The 17,433-nt window shown below is 41.8% G+C and overlaps 54 pseudogenes; all 54 read left to right on the forward strand.

Annotated features, from left to right (window-relative positions):
* The first annotated feature begins 168 nt into the window (after window positions 1–168).
* Window positions 169–287, forward strand: LOC137896829 (5S ribosomal RNA; annotated as a pseudogene).
* A 196-nt stretch (window positions 288–483) lies between these two features.
* LOC137897672 (5S ribosomal RNA) lies at window positions 484–602 on the forward strand (annotated as a pseudogene).
* A 196-nt stretch (window positions 603–798) lies between these two features.
* Window positions 799–917, forward strand: LOC137896309 (5S ribosomal RNA; annotated as a pseudogene).
* Window positions 918–1,112: 195 nt separating this feature from the next.
* Window positions 1,113–1,231, forward strand: LOC137897797 (5S ribosomal RNA; annotated as a pseudogene).
* Window positions 1,232–1,427: 196 nt separating this feature from the next.
* LOC137897506 (5S ribosomal RNA) lies at window positions 1,428–1,546 on the forward strand (annotated as a pseudogene).
* A 196-nt stretch (window positions 1,547–1,742) lies between these two features.
* Window positions 1,743–1,861, forward strand: LOC137897507 (5S ribosomal RNA; annotated as a pseudogene).
* A 511-nt stretch (window positions 1,862–2,372) lies between these two features.
* On the forward strand, window positions 2,373–2,491 carry LOC137897206 (5S ribosomal RNA; annotated as a pseudogene).
* A 195-nt stretch (window positions 2,492–2,686) lies between these two features.
* LOC137897476 (5S ribosomal RNA) lies at window positions 2,687–2,805 on the forward strand (annotated as a pseudogene).
* Window positions 2,806–3,001: 196 nt separating this feature from the next.
* Window positions 3,002–3,120, forward strand: LOC137897164 (5S ribosomal RNA; annotated as a pseudogene).
* Window positions 3,121–3,315: 195 nt separating this feature from the next.
* On the forward strand, window positions 3,316–3,434 carry LOC137896970 (5S ribosomal RNA; annotated as a pseudogene).
* A 196-nt stretch (window positions 3,435–3,630) lies between these two features.
* On the forward strand, window positions 3,631–3,749 carry LOC137897508 (5S ribosomal RNA; annotated as a pseudogene).
* Window positions 3,750–3,945: 196 nt separating this feature from the next.
* Window positions 3,946–4,064, forward strand: LOC137896589 (5S ribosomal RNA; annotated as a pseudogene).
* A 196-nt stretch (window positions 4,065–4,260) lies between these two features.
* On the forward strand, window positions 4,261–4,379 carry LOC137897708 (5S ribosomal RNA; annotated as a pseudogene).
* Window positions 4,380–4,575: 196 nt separating this feature from the next.
* LOC137896612 (5S ribosomal RNA) lies at window positions 4,576–4,694 on the forward strand (annotated as a pseudogene).
* Window positions 4,695–4,890: 196 nt separating this feature from the next.
* On the forward strand, window positions 4,891–5,009 carry LOC137897825 (5S ribosomal RNA; annotated as a pseudogene).
* A 196-nt stretch (window positions 5,010–5,205) lies between these two features.
* Window positions 5,206–5,324, forward strand: LOC137896310 (5S ribosomal RNA; annotated as a pseudogene).
* A 195-nt stretch (window positions 5,325–5,519) lies between these two features.
* On the forward strand, window positions 5,520–5,638 carry LOC137897798 (5S ribosomal RNA; annotated as a pseudogene).
* A 196-nt stretch (window positions 5,639–5,834) lies between these two features.
* On the forward strand, window positions 5,835–5,953 carry LOC137897510 (5S ribosomal RNA; annotated as a pseudogene).
* Window positions 5,954–6,149: 196 nt separating this feature from the next.
* LOC137896613 (5S ribosomal RNA) lies at window positions 6,150–6,268 on the forward strand (annotated as a pseudogene).
* Window positions 6,269–6,465: 197 nt separating this feature from the next.
* Window positions 6,466–6,584, forward strand: LOC137897673 (5S ribosomal RNA; annotated as a pseudogene).
* A 196-nt stretch (window positions 6,585–6,780) lies between these two features.
* LOC137896312 (5S ribosomal RNA) lies at window positions 6,781–6,899 on the forward strand (annotated as a pseudogene).
* A 195-nt stretch (window positions 6,900–7,094) lies between these two features.
* On the forward strand, window positions 7,095–7,213 carry LOC137897511 (5S ribosomal RNA; annotated as a pseudogene).
* A 196-nt stretch (window positions 7,214–7,409) lies between these two features.
* On the forward strand, window positions 7,410–7,528 carry LOC137897320 (5S ribosomal RNA; annotated as a pseudogene).
* Window positions 7,529–7,724: 196 nt separating this feature from the next.
* LOC137897512 (5S ribosomal RNA) lies at window positions 7,725–7,843 on the forward strand (annotated as a pseudogene).
* Window positions 7,844–8,039: 196 nt separating this feature from the next.
* LOC137896590 (5S ribosomal RNA) lies at window positions 8,040–8,158 on the forward strand (annotated as a pseudogene).
* Window positions 8,159–8,354: 196 nt separating this feature from the next.
* LOC137897709 (5S ribosomal RNA) lies at window positions 8,355–8,473 on the forward strand (annotated as a pseudogene).
* Window positions 8,474–8,669: 196 nt separating this feature from the next.
* LOC137896614 (5S ribosomal RNA) lies at window positions 8,670–8,788 on the forward strand (annotated as a pseudogene).
* A 196-nt stretch (window positions 8,789–8,984) lies between these two features.
* Window positions 8,985–9,103, forward strand: LOC137897826 (5S ribosomal RNA; annotated as a pseudogene).
* Window positions 9,104–9,299: 196 nt separating this feature from the next.
* On the forward strand, window positions 9,300–9,418 carry LOC137896314 (5S ribosomal RNA; annotated as a pseudogene).
* A 195-nt stretch (window positions 9,419–9,613) lies between these two features.
* On the forward strand, window positions 9,614–9,732 carry LOC137897799 (5S ribosomal RNA; annotated as a pseudogene).
* Window positions 9,733–9,928: 196 nt separating this feature from the next.
* On the forward strand, window positions 9,929–10,047 carry LOC137897646 (5S ribosomal RNA; annotated as a pseudogene).
* A 196-nt stretch (window positions 10,048–10,243) lies between these two features.
* Window positions 10,244–10,362, forward strand: LOC137896615 (5S ribosomal RNA; annotated as a pseudogene).
* A 197-nt stretch (window positions 10,363–10,559) lies between these two features.
* LOC137897674 (5S ribosomal RNA) lies at window positions 10,560–10,678 on the forward strand (annotated as a pseudogene).
* A 196-nt stretch (window positions 10,679–10,874) lies between these two features.
* Window positions 10,875–10,993, forward strand: LOC137896315 (5S ribosomal RNA; annotated as a pseudogene).
* A 195-nt stretch (window positions 10,994–11,188) lies between these two features.
* LOC137897513 (5S ribosomal RNA) lies at window positions 11,189–11,307 on the forward strand (annotated as a pseudogene).
* A 196-nt stretch (window positions 11,308–11,503) lies between these two features.
* LOC137897321 (5S ribosomal RNA) lies at window positions 11,504–11,622 on the forward strand (annotated as a pseudogene).
* Window positions 11,623–11,818: 196 nt separating this feature from the next.
* LOC137897514 (5S ribosomal RNA) lies at window positions 11,819–11,937 on the forward strand (annotated as a pseudogene).
* Window positions 11,938–12,133: 196 nt separating this feature from the next.
* Window positions 12,134–12,252, forward strand: LOC137897127 (5S ribosomal RNA; annotated as a pseudogene).
* A 196-nt stretch (window positions 12,253–12,448) lies between these two features.
* LOC137897675 (5S ribosomal RNA) lies at window positions 12,449–12,567 on the forward strand (annotated as a pseudogene).
* Window positions 12,568–12,763: 196 nt separating this feature from the next.
* Window positions 12,764–12,882, forward strand: LOC137896316 (5S ribosomal RNA; annotated as a pseudogene).
* Window positions 12,883–13,077: 195 nt separating this feature from the next.
* On the forward strand, window positions 13,078–13,196 carry LOC137896972 (5S ribosomal RNA; annotated as a pseudogene).
* Window positions 13,197–13,392: 196 nt separating this feature from the next.
* On the forward strand, window positions 13,393–13,511 carry LOC137897515 (5S ribosomal RNA; annotated as a pseudogene).
* A 196-nt stretch (window positions 13,512–13,707) lies between these two features.
* On the forward strand, window positions 13,708–13,826 carry LOC137896617 (5S ribosomal RNA; annotated as a pseudogene).
* Window positions 13,827–14,023: 197 nt separating this feature from the next.
* Window positions 14,024–14,142, forward strand: LOC137897677 (5S ribosomal RNA; annotated as a pseudogene).
* Window positions 14,143–14,338: 196 nt separating this feature from the next.
* LOC137896317 (5S ribosomal RNA) lies at window positions 14,339–14,457 on the forward strand (annotated as a pseudogene).
* Window positions 14,458–14,652: 195 nt separating this feature from the next.
* Window positions 14,653–14,771, forward strand: LOC137897516 (5S ribosomal RNA; annotated as a pseudogene).
* A 196-nt stretch (window positions 14,772–14,967) lies between these two features.
* Window positions 14,968–15,086, forward strand: LOC137897360 (5S ribosomal RNA; annotated as a pseudogene).
* Window positions 15,087–15,282: 196 nt separating this feature from the next.
* LOC137897586 (5S ribosomal RNA) lies at window positions 15,283–15,401 on the forward strand (annotated as a pseudogene).
* A 196-nt stretch (window positions 15,402–15,597) lies between these two features.
* On the forward strand, window positions 15,598–15,716 carry LOC137896618 (5S ribosomal RNA; annotated as a pseudogene).
* Window positions 15,717–15,913: 197 nt separating this feature from the next.
* On the forward strand, window positions 15,914–16,032 carry LOC137897678 (5S ribosomal RNA; annotated as a pseudogene).
* Window positions 16,033–16,228: 196 nt separating this feature from the next.
* LOC137897820 (5S ribosomal RNA) lies at window positions 16,229–16,347 on the forward strand (annotated as a pseudogene).
* A 196-nt stretch (window positions 16,348–16,543) lies between these two features.
* On the forward strand, window positions 16,544–16,662 carry LOC137897114 (5S ribosomal RNA; annotated as a pseudogene).
* Window positions 16,663–16,859: 197 nt separating this feature from the next.
* LOC137897679 (5S ribosomal RNA) lies at window positions 16,860–16,978 on the forward strand (annotated as a pseudogene).
* A 196-nt stretch (window positions 16,979–17,174) lies between these two features.
* Window positions 17,175–17,293, forward strand: LOC137897361 (5S ribosomal RNA; annotated as a pseudogene).
* The last annotated feature ends 140 nt before the right edge of the window (window positions 17,294–17,433 follow it).

Below are 17,433 nucleotides of genomic sequence, written 5' to 3' on the forward strand. Positions count from 1 at the left end.
AGAATTTTTTTTTACCTGGGATGAATGCGATCATGGAATTCAGGACTTGACGACTGATTGTAGAAAAATGTGTTTTAGTTGTCTGGTTAAAGAAAGTTGCCTTTGTTGCTGAAGTTGTTTAAAATTGTGACAAATCTATATATACTATGTTTTCTATGCCATGCTCTAGCTCACGGCCATACCTGCCTGGGAGTGCCCAATCTCGTCAGACCTTGGAAGCCAAGCAGGCATGGGCCTGGTTAGTACATTTGCAGGAGACTCACTTGGGATTCCAGGTGCTGTGAGCTTTTAAATTGGTCAGAATTTTGAATTCAAAGAAAAAAAATCTACCTGGGATGAATGTGATCATGGAATTCAGGACTTGACGACTGATTGTATAAAAATGTGTTGTCGTTGTCTGGTTAAAGAAAGTTGCCTTTGTTGCTGAAGTTGTTTAAAATTGTGACAAATCTATATATACTATGTTTTCGATACCGTACTCCAGCTCACGGCCATACCTGCCTGGGAGTGCCCAATCTCATCAGATCTTGGAAGCCAAGCAGGCACGGGCCCGGTCAGTACATGTGCAGGGGACTCACTTGGAATACCAGGTGCCGTGAGCTTTTAAATTGGTCAGAATTTTGGATTTAAAGAAAAAAAATCTACCTGGGATGAATGCGATCATGGAATTCAGGACTTGACGACTGATTGTAGAAAAATGTGTTTTAGTTGTCTGGTTAAAGAAAGTTGCCTTTGTTGCTGAAGTTGTTTAAAATTGTGACAAATCTATATATACTATGTTTTCTATACTGTGCTCCAGCTCACGGCCATACCTGCCCGGGAGTGCCCAATCTCATCAGATCTTGGAAGCCAAGCAGGCACGGGCCTGGTTAGTACATGTGCAGGAGACTCGCTCGGAATACCAGGTGCTGTGAGCTTTTAAATTGGTCAGAATTTTGAATTTAAAGAAAAAAATCTTCCTGGGATGAATGCGATCATGGAATTCAGGACTTGACGACTGATTGTAGAAAAATGTGTTTTAGTTGTCCGGTTAAAGAAAGTTGCCTTTGTTGCTGAAGTTGTTTAAAATTGTGACAAATCTATATATACTATGTTTTCTATACTGTACTCCAGCTCACGGCCATACCTGCCTGGGAGTGCCCAATCTCATCAGATCTTGGAAGCCAAGCAGGCAAGGGCCTGGTCAGTACATGTGCAGGAGACTCACTTGGAATACCAGGTGCTGTGGGCTTTTAAATTGGTCAGAATTTTGGATTTAAAGAAAAAAAATCTACCTGGGATGAACGCGATCATGGAATTCAGGACTTGACGACTGATTGTAGAAAAATGTGCTTTAGTTGTCTGGTTAAAGAAAGTTGCCTTTGTTGCTGAAGTTGTTTAAAATTGTGACAAATCTATATATACTATGTTTTCTATACTGTGCTCCAGCTCACGGCCATACCTGCCTGGGAGTGCCCAATCTCGTCAGATCTTGGAAGCCAAGCAGGCACGGGCCTGGTTAGTACATGTGCAGGAGACTCACTTGGAATACCAGGTGCTGTGAGCTTTTAAATTGGTCAGAATTTTGAATTGACAGAATTTTTTTTTACCTGGGATGAATGCGATCATGGAATTCAGGACTTGACGACTGATTGTAGAAAAATGTGTTTTAGTTGTCTGGTTAAAGAAAGTTGCCTTTGTTGCTGAAGTTGTTTAAAATTGTGACAAATCTATATATACTATGTTTTCTATACCGTGCTCCAGCTCACGGCCATACCTGCCTGGGAGTGCCCAATCTCGTCAGATCTTGGAAGCCAAGCAGGCACGGGCCTGGTTAGTACATGTGCAGGAGACTCACTTGGAATACCAGGTGCTGTGAGCTTTTAAATTGGTCAGAATTTTGAATTGACAGAAAAAAAATCTACCTGGGATGAATGCGATCATGGAATTCAGGACTTGACGACTGATTGTATAAAAATGTGTTGTAGTTGTCTGGTTAAAGAAAGTTGCCTTTGTTGCTGAAGTTGTTTAAAATTGTGACAAATCTATATATACTATGTTTTCTATACCATACTCCAGCTCGCGGCCATACCTGCCTGGGAGTGCCCAATCTCATCAGACCTTGGGAGCCGAGCAGGCGCGGGCCTGGTTAGGACATGTGCAGGAGACTCACTTGGAATACCAGGTGCTGTGAGCTTTTAAATTGGTCAGAATTTTGGATTTAAAGAAAAAAAATCTACCTGGGATGAATGCGATCATGGAATTCAGGACTTGACGACTGATTGTAGAAAAATGTGCTTTAGTTGTCTGGTTAAAGAAAGTTGCTGAAGTTGCTGAAGCTGTTTAAAATTGTGACAAATCTATATATACTATGTTTTCTATACTGTACTCCAGCTCGCGGCCATACCTGCCTGGAAGTGCCCAATCTCATCAGACCTTGGAAGCTGAGCAGGCGCGGGCCTGGTTAGGACATGTGCAGGAGACTCACTTGGAATACCAGGTGCTGTGAGCTTTTAAATTGGTCAGAATTTTGGATTTAAAGAAAAAAAATCTACCTGGGATGAATGCGATCATGGAATTCAGGACTTGACGACTGATTGTATAAAATGTGTTGTAGTTGTCTGGTTAAAGAAAGTTGCCTTTGTTGCTGAAGTTGTTTAAAATTGTGACAAATCTATATATACTATGTTTTCTATACCGTACTCCAGCTTGCGGCCATACCTGCCTGGGAGTGCCCAATCTCATCAGACCTTGGAAGCCGAGCAGGCGCGGGCCTGGTTAGGACATGTGCAGGAGACTCACTTGGAATACCAGGTGCTGTGAGCTTTTAAATTGGTCAGAATTTTGGATTTAAAGAAAAAAAATCTACCTGGGATGAATGCGATCATGGAATTCAGGACTTGACGACTGATTGTAGAAAAATGTGCTTTAGTTGTCTGGTTAAAGAAAGTTGCCTTTGTTGCTGAAGTTGTTTAAAATTGTGACAAATCTATATATACCATGTTTTCTATACTGTACTCCAGCTCACGGCCATACCTGCCCGGGGGTGCCCAATCTCATCAGATCTTGGAAGCCGAGCAGGCACGGGCCTGGTTAGTACATGTGCAGGAGACTCACTTGGAATACCAGGTGCTGTGAGCTTTTAAATTGGTCAGAATTTTGAATTTAAAGAAAAAAATCTTCCTGGGATGAATGCGATCATGGAATTCAGGACTTGACGACTGATTGTAGAAAAATGTGCTTTAGTTGTCTGGTTAAAGAAAGTTGCCTTTGTTGCTGAAGTTGTTTAAAATTGTGACAAATCTATATATACTATGTTTTCTATACCGTACTCCAGCTCGCGGCCATACCTGCCTGGGAGTGCCCAATCTCACCAGACCTTGGAAGCCAAGCAGGCGTGGGCCTGGTCAGTACATGTGCAGGAGACTCACTCGGAATACCAGGTGCCGTGAGCTTTTAAATTGGTCAGAATTTTGAATTGACAGAAAAAAAATCTACCTGGGATGAATGCGATCATGGAATTCAGGACTTGACGACTGATTGTATAAAAATGTGTTTTCGTTGTCTGGTTAAAGAAAGTTGCCTTTGTTGCTGAAGTTGTTTAAAATTGTGACAAATCTATATATACTATGTTTTCTATACTGTACTCCAGCTCACGGCCATACCTGCCTGGGAGTGCCCAATCTCGTCAGATCTTGGAAGCCAAGCAGGCACGGGCCTGGTTAGTACATGTGCAGGAGACTCACTTGGAATACCAGGTGCTGTGAGCTTTTAAATTGGTCAGAATTTTGAATTGACAGATTTTTTTTTTACCTGGGATGAATGCGATCATGGAATTCAGGACTTGACGACTGATTGTAGAAAAATGTGCTTTAGTTGTCTGGTTAAAGAAAGTTGCCTTTGTTGCTGAAGTTGTTTAAAATTGTGACAAATCTATATATACTATGTTTTCTATGCTGTACTCCAGCTCACGGCCATACCTGCCTGGGAGTGCCCAGTCTCATCAGATCTTGGAAGCCAAGCAGGCAAGGGCCTGGTCAGTACATGTGCAGGAGACTCACTTGGAATACCAGGTGCTGTGGGCTTTTAAATTGGTCAGAATTTTGGATTTAAAGAAAAAAAATCTACCTGGGATGAACGCGATCATGGAATTCAGGACTTGACGACTGATTGTAGAAAAATGTGCTTTAGTTGTCTGGTTAAAGAAAGTTGCCTTTGTTGCTGAAGTTGTTTAAAATTGTGACAAATCTATATATACTATGTTTTCTATACTGCACTCCAGCTCACGGCCATACCTGCCTGGGAGTGCCCAATCTCGTCAGATCTTGGAAGCCAAGCGGGCACGGGCCTGGTTAGTACATGTGCAGGAGACTCACTTGGAATACCAGGTGCTGTGAGCTTTTAAATTGGTCAGAATTTTGAATTGACAGAATTTTTTTTTACCTGGGATGAATGCGATCATGGAATTCAGGACTTGACGACTGATTGTAGAAAAATGTGTTTTAGTTGTCTGGTTAAAGAAAGTTGCCTTTGTTGCTGAAGTTGTTTAAAATTGTGACAAATCTATATATACTATGTTTTCTATGCCATGCTCTAGCTCACGGCCATACCTGCCTGGGAGTGCCCAATCTCGTCAGATCTTGGAAGCCAAGCAGGCATGGGCCTGGTTAGTACATTTGCAGGAGACTCACTTGGGATTCCAGGTGCTGTGAGCTTTTAAATTGGTCAGAATTTTGAATTCAAAGAAAAAAAATCTACCTGGGATGAATGTGATCGTGGAATTCAGGACTTGACGACTGATTGTATAAAAATGTGTTGTCGTTGTCTGGTTAAAGAAAGTTGCCTTTGTTGCTGAAGTTGTTTAAAATTGTGACAAATCTATATATACTATGTTTTCGATACCGTACTCCAGCTCACGGCCATACCTGCCTGGGAGTGCCCAATCTCATCAGATCTTGGAAGCCAAGCAGGCACGGGCCCGGTCAGTACATGTGCAGGGGACTCACTTGGAATACCAGGTGCTGTGAGCTTTTAAATTGGTCAGAATTTTGGATTTAAAGAAAAAAAATCTACCTGGGATGAATGCGATCATGGAATTCAGGACTTGACGACTGATTGTAGAAAAATGTGCTTTAGTTGTCTGGTTAAAGAAAGTTGCCTTTGTTGCTGAAGTTGTTTAAAATTGTGACAAATCTATATATACTATGTTTTCTATACTGTGCTCCAGCTCACGGCCATACCTGCCCGGGAGTGCCCAATCTCATCAGATCTTGGAAGCCAAGCAGGCACGGGCCTGGTTAGTACATGTGCAGGAGACTCGCTCGGAATACCAGGTGCTGTGAGCTTTTAAATTGGTCAGAATTTTGAATTTAAAGAAAAAAATCTTCCTGGGATGAATGCGATCATGGAATTCAGGACTTGACGACTGATTGTAGAAAAATGTGTTTTAGTTGTCCGGTTAAAGAAAGTTGCCTTTGTTGCTGAAGTTGTTTAAAATTGTGACAAATCTATATATACTATGTTTTCTATACTGTACTCCAGCTCACGGCCATACCTGCCTGGGAGTGCCCAATCTCATCAGATCTTGGAAGCCAAGCAGGCAAGGGCCTGGTCAGTACATGTGCAGGAGACTCACTTGGAATACCAGGTGCTGTGGGCTTTTAAATTGGTCAGAATTTTGGATTTAAAGAAAAAAAATCTACCTGGGATGAACGCGATCATGGAATTCAGGACTTGACGACTGATTGTAGAAAAATGTGCTTTAGTTGTCTGGTTAAAGAAAGTTGCCTTTGTTGCTGAAGTTGTTTAAAATTGTGACAAATCTATATATACTATGTTTTCTATACTGCACTCCAGCTCACGGCCATACCTGCCTGGGAGTGCCCAATCTCGTCAGATCTTGGAAGCCAAGCAGGCACGGGCCTGGTTAGTACATGTGCAGGAGACTCACTTGGAATACCAGGTGCTGTGAGCTTTTAAATTGGTCAGAATTTTGAATTGACAGAATTTTTTTTTACCTGGGATGAATGCGATCATGGAATTCAGGACTTGACGACTGATTGTAGAAAAATGTGTTTTAGTTGTCTGGTTAAAGAAAGTTGCCTTTGTTGCTGAAGTTGTTTAAAATTGTGACAAATCTATATATACTATGTTTTCTATGCCATGCTCTAGCTCACGGCCATACCTGCCTGGGAGTGCCCAATCTCGTCAGATCTTGGAAGCCAAGCAGGCATGGGCCTGGTTAGTACATTTGCAGGAGACTCACTTGGGATTCCAGGTGCTGTGAGCTTTTAAATTGGTCAGAATTTTGAATTCAAAGAAAAAAAATCTACCTGGGATGAATGTGATCATGGAATTCAGGACTTGACGACTGATTGTATAAGAAATGTGTTGTCGTTGTCTGGTTAAAGAAAGTTGCCTTTGTTGCTGAAGTTGTTTAAAATTGTGACAAATCTATATATACTATGTTTTCGATACCGTACTCCAGCTCACGGCCATACCTGCCTGGGAGTGCCCAATCTCATCAGATCTTGGAAGCCAAGCAGGCACGGGCCCGGTCAGTACATGTGCAGGGGACTCACTTGGAATACCAGGTGCCGTGAGCTTTTAAATTGGTCAGAATTTTGGATTTAAAGAAAAAAAATCTACCTGGGATGAATGCGATCATGGAATTCAGGACTTGACGACTGATTGTAGAAAAATGTGCTTTAGTTGTCTGGTTAAAGAAAGTTGCCTTTGTTGCTGAAGTTGTTTAAAATTGTGACAAATCTATATATACTATGTTTTCTATACTGTGCTCCAGCTCACGGCCATACCTGCCCGGGAGTGCCCAATCTCATCAGATCTTGGAAGCCAAGCAGGCACGGGCCTGGTTAGTACATGTGCAGGAGACTCGCTCGGAATACCAGGTGCTGTGAGCTTTTAAATTGGTCAGAATTTTGAATTTAAAGAAAAAAATCTTCCTGGGATGAATGCGATCATGGAATTCAGGACTTGACGACTGATTGTAGAAAAATGTGTTTTAGTTGTCTGGTTAAAGAAAGTTGCCTTTGTTGCTGAAGTTGTTTAAAATTGTGACAAATCTATATATACTATGTTTTCTATACTGTACTCCAGCTCACGGCCATACCTGCCTGGGAGTGCCCAATCTCGTCAGATCTTGGAAGCCAAGCAGGCACGGGCCTGGTTAGTACATGTGCAGGAGACTCACTTGGAATACCAGGTGCTGTGAGCTTTTAAATTGGTCAGAATTTTGAATTTAAAGAAAAAAAATCTACCTGGGATGAATGTGATCATGGAATTCAGGACTTGACAACTGATTGTAGAAAAATGTGCTTTAGTTGTCTGGTTAAAGAAAGTTGCCTTTGTTGCTTAAGTTGTTTAAAATTGTGACAAATCTATATATACTATGTTTTCTATACCGTACTCCAGCTCGCGGCCATACCTGCCTGGGAGTGCCCAATCTCACCAGACCTTGGAAGCCAAGCAGGCGTGGCCCTGGTCAGTACATGTGCAGGAGACTCACTTGGAATACCAGGTGCTGTGAGCTTTTAAATTGGTCAGAATTTTGGATTTAAAGAAAAAAAATCTACCTGGGATGAATGCGATCATGGAATTCAGGACTTGACGACTGATTGTAGAAAAATGTGCTTTAGTTGTCTGGTTAAAGAAAGTTGCCTTTGTTGCTGAAGTTGTTTAAAATTGTGACAAATCTATATATACTATGTTTTCTATACTGCACTCCAGCTCACGGCCATACCTGCCTGGGAGTGCCCAATCTCGTCAGATCTTGGAAGCCAAGCAGGCACGGGCCTGGTTAGTACATGTGCAGGAGACTCACTTGGAATACCAGGTGCTGTGAGCTTTTAAATTGGTCAGAATTTTGAATTGACAGATTTTTTTTTTACCTGGGATGAATGCGATCATGGAATTCAGGACTTGACGACTGATTGTAGAAAAATGTGCTTTAGTTGTCTGGTTAAAGAAAGTTGCCTTTGTTGCTGAAGTTGTTTAAAATTGTGACAAATCTATATATACTATGTTTTCTATGCTGTACTCCAGCTCACGGCCATACCTGCCTGGGAGTGCCCAGTCTCATCAGATCTTGGAAGCCAAGCAGGCAAGGGCCTGGTCAGTACATGTGCAGGAGACTCACTTGGAATACCAGGTGCTGTGGGCTTTTAAATTGGTCAGAATTTTGGATTTAAAGAAAAAAAATCTACCTGGGATGAACGCGATCATGGAATTCAGGACTTGACGACTGATTGTAGAAAAATGTGCTTTAGTTGTCTGGTTAAAGAAAGTTGCCTTTGTTGCTGAAGTTGTTTAAAATTGTGACAAATCTATATATACTATGTTTTCTATACTGCACTCCAGCTCACGGCCATACCTGCCTGGGAGTGCCCAATCTCGTCAGATCTTGGAAGCCAAGCGGGCACGGGCCTGGTTAGTACATGTGCAGGAGACTCACTTGGAATACCAGGTGCTGTGAGCTTTTAAATTGGTCAGAATTTTGAATTGACAGAATTTTTTTTTACCTGGGATGAATGCGATCATGGAATTCAGGACTTGACGACTGATTGTAGAAAAATGTGTTTTAGTTGTCTGGTTAAAGAAAGTTGCCTTTGTTGCTGAAGTTGTTTAAAATTGTGACAAATCTATATATACTATGTTTTCTATGCCATGCTCTAGCTCACGGCCATACCTGCCTGGGAGTGCCCAATCTCGTCAGATCTTGGAAGCCAAGCAGGCATGGGCCTGGTTAGTACATTTGCAGGAGACTCACTTGGGATTCCAGGTGCTGTGAGCTTTTAAATTGGTCAGAATTTTGAATTCAAAGAAAAAAAATCTACCTGGGATGAATGTGATCGTGGAATTCAGGACTTGACGACTGATTGTATAAAAATGTGTTGTCGTTGTCTGGTTAAAGAAAGTTGCCTTTGTTGCTGAAGTTGTTTAAAATTGTGACAAATCTATATATACTATGTTTTCGATACCGTACTCCAGCTCACGGCCATACCTGCCTGGGAGTGCCCAATCTCATCAGATCTTGGAAGCCAAGCAGGCACGGGCCCGGTCAGTACATGTGCAGGGGACTCACTTGGAATACCAGGTGCTGTGAGCTTTTAAATTGGTCAGAATTTTGGATTTAAAGAAAAAAAATCTACCTGGGATGAATGCGATCATGGAATTCAGGACTTGACGACTGATTGTAGAAAAATGTGCTTTAGTTGTCTGGTTAAAGAAAGTTGCCTTTGTTGCTGAAGTTGTTTAAAATTGTGACAAATCTATATATACTATGTTTTCTATACTGTGCTCCAGCTCACGGCCATACCTGCCCGGGAGTGCCCAATCTCATCAGATCTTGGAAGCCAAGCAGGCACGGGCCTGGTTAGTACATGTGCAGGAGACTCGCTCGGAATACCAGGTGCTGTGAGCTTTTAAATTGGTCAGAATTTTGAATTTAAAGAAAAAAATCTTCCTGGGATGAATGCGATCATGGAATTCAGGACTTGACGACTGATTGTAGAAAAATGTGTTTTAGTTGTCCGGTTAAAGAAAGTTGCCTTTGTTGCTGAAGTTGTTTAAAATTGTGACAAATCTATATATACTATGTTTTCTATACTGTACTCCAGCTCACGGCCATACCTGCCTGGGAGTGCCCAATCTCATCAGATCTTGGAAGCCAAGCAGGCAAGGGCCTGGTCAGTACATGTGCAGGAGACTCACTTGGAATACCAGGTGCTGTGGGCTTTTAAATTGGTCAGAATTTTGGATTTAAAGAAAAAAAATCTACCTGGGATGAACGCGATCATGGAATTCAGGACTTGACGACTGATTGTAGAAAAATGTGCTTTAGTTGTCTGGTTAAAGAAAGTTGCCTTTGTTGCTGAAGTTGTTTAAAATTGTGACAAATCTATATATACTATGTTTTCTATACTGCACTCCAGCTCACGGCCATACCTGCCTGGGAGTGCCCAATCTCGTCAGATCTTGGAAGCCAAGCAGGCGCGGGCCTGGTTAGTACATGTGCAGGAGACTCACTTGGAATACCAGGTGCTGTGAGCTTTTAAATTGGTCAGAATTTTGAATTGACAGAATTTTTTTTTACCTGGGATGAATGCGATCATGGAATTCAGGACTTGACGACTGATTGTAGAAAAATGTGTTTTAGTTGTCTGGTTAAAGAAAGTTGCCTTTGTTGCTGAAGTTGTTTAAAATTGTGACAAATCTATATATACTATGTTTTCTATGCCATGCTCTAGCTCACGGCCATACCTGCCTGGGAGTGCCCAATCTCGTCAGATCTTGGAAGCCAAGCAGGCATGGGCCTGGTTAGTACATTTGCAGGAGACTCACTTGGGATTCCAGGTGCTGTGAGCTTTTAAATTGGTCAGAATTTTGAATTCAAAGAAAAAAAATCTACCTGGGATGAATGTGATCATGGAATTCAGGACTTGACGACTGATTGTATAAGAAATGTGTTGTCGTTGTCTGGTTAAAGAAAGTTGCCTTTGTTGCTGAAGTTGTTTAAAATTGTGACAAATCTATATATACTATGTTTTCGATACCGTACTCCAGCTCACGGCCATACCTGCCTGGGAGTGCCCAATCTCATCAGATCTTGGAAGCCAAGCAGGCACGGGCCCGGTCAGTACATGTGCAGGGGACTCACTTGGAATACCAGGTGCCGTGAGCTTTTAAATTGGTCAGAATTTTGGATTTAAAGAAAAAAAATCTACCTGGGATGAATGCGATCATGGAATTCAGGACTTGACGACTGATTGTAGAAAAATGTGCTTTAGTTGTCTGGTTAAAGAAAGTTGCCTTTGTTGCTGAAGTTGTTTAAAATTGTGACAAATCTATATATACTATGTTTTCTATACTGTGCTCCAGCTCACGGCCATACCTGCCCGGGAGTGCCCAATCTCATCAGATCTTGGAAGCCAAGCAGGCACGGGCCTGGTTAGTACATGTGCAGGAGACTCGCTCGGAATACCAGGTGCTGTGAGCTTTTAAATTGGTCAGAATTTTGAATTTAAAGAAAAAAATCTTCCTGGGATGAATGCGATCATGGAATTCAGGACTTGACGACTGATTGTAGAAAAATGTGTTTTAGTTGTCTGGTTAAAGAAAGTTGCCTTTGTTGCTGAAGTTGTTTAAAATTGTGACAAATCTATATATACTATGTTTTCTATACTGTACTCCAGCTCACGGCCATACCTGCCTGGGAGTGCCCAATCTCGTCAGATCTTGGAAGCCAAGCAGGCACGGGCCTGGTTAGTACATGTGCAGGAGACTCACTTGGAATACCAGGTGCTGTGAGCTTTTAAATTGGTCAGAATTTTGAATTTAAAGAAAAAAAATCTACCTGGGATGAATGTGATCATGGAATTCAGGACTTGACAACTGATTGTAGAAAAATGTGCTTTAGTTGTCTGGTTAAAGAAAGTTGCCTTTGTTGCTTAAGTTGTTTAAAATTGTGACAAATCTATATATACTATGTTTTCTATACCGTACTCCAGCTCGCGGCCATACCTGCCTGGGAGTGCCCAATCTCACCAGACCTTGGAAGCCAAGCAGGCGTGGCCCTGGTCAGTACATGTGCAGGAGACTCACTTGGAATACCAGGTGCTGTGAGCTTTTAAATTGGTCAGAATTTTGGATTTAAAGAAAAAAAATCTACCTGGGATGAATGCGATCATGGAATTCAGGACTTGACGACTGATTGTAGAAAAATGTGCTTTAGTTGTCTGGTTAAAGAAAGTTGCCTTTGTTGCTGAAGTTGTTTAAAATTGTGACAAATCTATATATACTATGTTTTCTATACTGCACTCCAGCTCACGGCCATACCTGCCTGGGAGTGCCCAATCTCGTCAGATCTTGGAAGCCAAGCAGGCACGGGCCTGGTTAGTACATGTGCAGGAGACTCACTTGGAATACCAGGTGCTGTGAGCTTTTAAATTGGTCAGAATTTTGAATTGACAGAATTTTTTTTTACCTGGGATGAATGCGATCATGGAATTCAGGACTTGACGACTGATTGTAGAAAAATGTGTTTTAGTTGTCTGGTTAAAGAAAGTTGCCTTTGTTGCTGAAGTTGTTTAAAATTGTGACAAATCTATATATACTATGTTTTCTATGCCATGCTCTAGCTCACGGCCATACCTGCCTGGGAGTGCCCAATCTTGTCAGATCTTGGAAGCCAAGCAGGCATGGGCCTGGTTAGTACATTTGCAGGAGACTCACTTGGGATTCCAGGTGCTGTGAGCTTTTAAATTGGTCAGAATTTTGAATTCAAAGAAAAAAAATCTACCTGGGATGAATGTGATCATGGAATTCAGGACTTGACGACTGATTGTATAAAAATGTGTTGTCGTTGTCTGGTTAAAGAAAGTTGCCTTTGTTGCTGAAGTTGTTTAAAATTGTGACAAATCTATATATACTATGTTTTCGATACCGTACTCCAGCTCACGGCCATACCTGCCTGGGAGTGCCCAATCTCATCAGATCTTGGAAGCCAAGCAGGCACGGGCCCGGTCAGTACATGTGCAGGGGACTCACTTGGAATACCAGGTGCCGTGAGCTTTTAAATTGGTCAGAATTTTGGATTTAAAGAAAAAAAATCTACCTGGGATGAATGCGATCATGGAATTCAGGACTTGACGACTGATTGTAGAAAAATGTGCTTTAGTTGTCTGGTTAAAGAAAGTTGCCTTTGTTGCTGAAGTTGTTTAAAATTGTGACAAATCTATATATACTATGTTTTCTATACTGTGCTCCAGCTCACGGCCATACCTGCCCGGGAGTGCCCAATCTCATCAGATCTTGGAAGCCAAGCAGGCACGGGCCTGGTTAGTACATGTGCAGGAGACTCGCTCGGAATACCAGGTGCTGTGAGCTTTTAAATTGGTCAGAATTTTGAATTTAAAGAAAAAAATCTTTCTGGGATGAATGCGATCATGGAATTCAGGACTTGACGACTGATTGTAGAAAAATGTGTTTTAGTTGTCCGGTTAAAGAAAGTTGCCTTTGTTGCTGAAGTTGTTTAAAATTGTGACAAATCTATATATACTATGTTTTCTATACTGTACTCCAGCTCACGGCCATACCTGCCTGGGAGTGCCCAATCTCATCAGATCTTGGAAGCCAAGCAGGCAATGGCCTGGTCAGTACATGTGCAGGAGACTCACTTGGAATACCAGGTGCTGTGGGCTTTTAAATTGGTCAGAATTTTGGATTTAAAGAAAAAAAATCTACCTGGGATGAACGCGATCATGGAATTCAGGACTTGACGACTGATTGTAGAAAAATGTGCTTTAGTTGTCTGGTTAAAGAAAGTTGCCTTTGTTGCTGAAGTTGTTTAAAATTGTGACAAATCTATATATACTATGTTTTCTATACTGCACTCCAGCTCACGGCCATACCTGCCTGGGAGTGCCCAATCTCGTCAGATCTTGGAAGCCAAGCAGGCACGGGCCTGGTTAGTACATGTGCAGGAGACTCACTTGGAATACCAGGTGCTGTGAGCTTTTAAATTGGTCAGAATTTTGAATTGACAGAATTTTTTTTTACCTGGGATGAATGCGATCATGGAATTCAGGACTTGACGACTGATTGTAGAAAAATGTGTTTTAGTTGTCTGGTTAAAGAAAGTTGCCTTTGTTGCTGAAGTTGTTTAAAATTGTGACAAATCTATATATACTATGTTTTCTATGCCATGCTCTAGCTCACGGCCATACCTGCCTGGGAGTGCCCAATCTCGTCAGATCTTGGAAGCCAAGCAGGCATGGGCCTGGTTAGTACATTTGCAGGAGACTCACTTGGGATTCCAGGTGCTGTGAGCTTTTAAATTGGTCAGAATTTTGAATTCAAAGAAAAAAAATCTACCTGGGATGAATGTGATCATGGAATTCAGGACTTGACGACTGATTGTATAAGAAATGTGTTGTCGTTGTCTGGTTAAAGAAAGTTGCCTTTGTTGCTGAAGTTGTTTAAAATTGTGACAAATCTATATATACTATGTTTTCGATACCGTACTCCAGCTCACGGCCATACCTGCCTGGGAGTGCCCAATCTCATCAGATCTTGGAAGCCAAGCAGGCACGGGCCCGGTCAGTACATGTGCAGGGGACTCACTTGGAATACCAGGTGCCGTGAGCTTTTAAATTGGTCAGAATTTTGGATTTAAAGAAAAAAAATCTACCTGGGATGAATGCGATCATGGAATTCAGGACTTGACGACTGATTGTAGAAAAATGTGCTTTAGTTGTCTGGTTAAAGAAAGTTGCCTTTGTTGCTGAAGTTGTTTAAAATTGTGACAAATCTATATATACTATGTTTTCTATACTGTGCTCCAGCTCACGGCCATACCTGCCCGGGAGTGCCCAATCTCATCAGATCTTGGAAGCCAAGCAGGCACGGGCCTGGTTAGTACATGTGCAGGAGACTCGCTCGGAATACCAGGTGCTGTGAGCTTTTAAATTGGTCAGAATTTTGAATTTAAAGAAAAAAATCTTCCTGGGATGAATGCGATCATGGAATTCAGGACTTGACGACTGATTGTAGAAAAATGTGTTTTAGTTGTCTGGTTAAAGAAAGTTGCCTTTGTTGCTGAAGTTGTTTAAAATTGTGACAAATCTATATATACTATGTTTTCTATACTGTACTCCAGCTCACGGCCATACCTGCCTGGGAGTGCCCAATCTCGTCAGATCTTGGAAGCCAAGCAGGCACGGGCCTGGTTAGTACATGTGCAGGAGACTCACTTGGAATACCAGGTGCTGTGAGCTTTTAAATTGGTCAGAATTTTGAATTTAAAGAAAAAAAATCTACCTGGGATGAATGTGATCATGGAATTCAGGACTTGACAACTGATTGTAGAAAAATGTGCTTTAGTTGTCTGGTTAAAGAAAGTTGCCTTTGTTGCTTAAGTTGTTTAAAATTGTGACAAATCTATATATACTATGTTTTCTATACCGTACTCCAGCTCGCGGCCATACCTGCCTGGGAGTGCCCAATCTCACCAGACCTTGGAAGCCAAGCAGGCGCGGCCCTGGTCAGTACATGTGCAGGAGACTCACTTGGAATACCAGGTGCTGTGAGCTTTTAAATTGGTCAGAATTTTGGATTTAAAGAAAAAAAATCTACCTGGGATGAATGCGATCATGGAATTCAGGACTTGACGACTGATTGTAGAAAAATGTGCTTTAGTTGTCTGGTTAAAGAAAGTTGCCTTTGTTGCTGAAGTTGTTTAAAATTGTGACAAATCTATATATACTATGTTTTCTATACTGTACTCCAGCTCACGGCCATACCTGCCTGGGAGTGCCCAATCTCGTCAGATCTTGGAAGCCAAGCAGGCACGGGCCTGGTTAGTACATGTGCAGGGGACTCACTTGGAATACCAGGTGCTGTGAGCTCTTAAATTGGTCAGAATTTTGAATTGACAGAATTTTTTTTTACCTGGGATGAATGCGATCATGGAATTCAGGACTTGACGACTGATTGTAGAAAAATGTGTTTTAGTTGTCTGGTTAAAGAAAGTTGCCTTTGTTGCTGAAGTTGTTTAAAATTGTGACAAATCTATATATACTATGTTTTCTATGCCGTGCTCTAGCTCACGGCCATACCTGCCTGGGAGTGCCCAATCTCGTCAGATCTTGGAAGCCAAGCAGGCATGGGCCTGGTTAGTACATTTGCAGGAGACTCACTTGGGATTCCAGGTGCTGTGAGCTTTTAAATTGGTCAGAATTTTGAATTCAAAGAAAAAAAATCTACCTGGGATGAATGTGATCATGGAATTCAGGACTTGACGACTGATTGTATAAGAAATGTGTTGTCGTTGTCTGGTTAAAGAAAGTTGCCTTTGTTGCTGAAGTTGTTTAAAATTGTGACAAATCTATATATACTATGTTTTCGATACCGTACTCCAGCTCACGGCCATACCTGCCTGGGAGTGCCCAATCTCATCAGATCTTGGAAGCCAAGCAGGCACGGGCCCGGTCAGTACATGTGCAGGGGACTCACTTGGAATACCAGGTGCCGTGAGCTTTTAAATTGGTCAGAATTTTGGATTTAAAGAAAAAAAATCTACCTGGGATGAATGCGATCATGGAATTCAGGACTTGACGACTGATTGTAGAAAAATGTGCTTTAGTTGTCTGGTTAAAGAAAGTTGCCTTTGTTGCTGAAGTTGTTTAAAATTGTGACAAATCTATATATACTATGTTTTCTATACTGTACTCCAGCTCACGGCCATACCTGCCTGGGAGTGCCCAATCTCGTCAGACCTTGGAAGCCAAGCAGGCACGGGCCTGGTTAGTACATGTGCAGGGGACTCACTTGGAATACCAGGTGCTGTGAGCTTTTAAATTGGTCAGAATTTTGAATTGACAGAATTTTTTTTTACCTGGGATGAATGCGATCATGGAATTCAGGACTTGACGACTGATTGTAGAAAAATGTGTTTTAGTTGTCTGGTTAAAGAAAGTTGCCTTTGTTGCTGAAGTTGTTTAAAATTGTGACAAATCTATATATACTATGTTTTCTATGCCATGCTCTAGCTCACGGCCATACCTGCCTGGGAGTGCCCAATCTCGTCAGATCTTGGAAGCCAAGCAGGCATGGGCCTGGTTAGTACATTTGCAGGAGACTCACTTGGGATTCCAGGTGCTGCGAGCTTTTAAATTGGTCAGAATTTTGAATTCAAAGAAAAAAAATCTACCTGGGATGAATGTGATCATGGAATTCAGGACTTGACGACTGATTGTATAAGAAATGTGTTGTCGTTGTCTGGTTAAAGAAAGTTGCCTTTGTTGCTGAAGTTGTTTAAAATTGTGACAAATCTATATATACTATGTTTTCGATACCGTACTCCAGCTCACGGCCATACCTGCCTGGGAGTGCCCAATCTCATCAGATCTTGGAAGCCAAGCAGGCACGGGCCCGGTCAGTACATGTGCAGGGGACTCACTTGGAATACCAGGTGCCGTGAGCTTTTAAATTGGTCAGAATTTTGGATTTAAAGAAAAAAAATCTACCTGGGATGAATGCGATCATGGAATTCAGGACTTGACGACTGATTGTAGAAAAATGTGCTTTAGTTGTCTGGTTAAAGAAAGTTGCCTTTGTTGCTGAAGTTGTTTAAAATTGTGACAAATCTATATATACTATGTTTTCTATACCGTACTCCAGCTCGCGGCCATACCTGCCTGGGAGTGCCCAATCTCACCAGACCTTGGAAGCCAAGCAGGCGCGGCCCTGGTCAGTACATGTGCAGGAGACTCACTTGGAATACCAGGTGCTGTGAGCTTTTAAATTGGTCAGAATTTTGGATTTAAAGAAAAAAAATCTACCTGGGATGAATGCGATCATGGAATTCAGGACTTGACGACTGATTGTAGAAAAATGTGCTTTAGTTGTCTGGTTAAAGAAAGTTGCCTTTGTTGCTGA

This window comes from Brachionichthys hirsutus, chromosome 7 (genome assembly GCF_040956055.1).
Source record: "Brachionichthys hirsutus isolate HB-005 chromosome 7, CSIRO-AGI_Bhir_v1, whole genome shotgun sequence".
Lineage (NCBI taxonomy): Eukaryota > Metazoa > Chordata > Actinopteri > Lophiiformes > Brachionichthyidae > Brachionichthys > Brachionichthys hirsutus.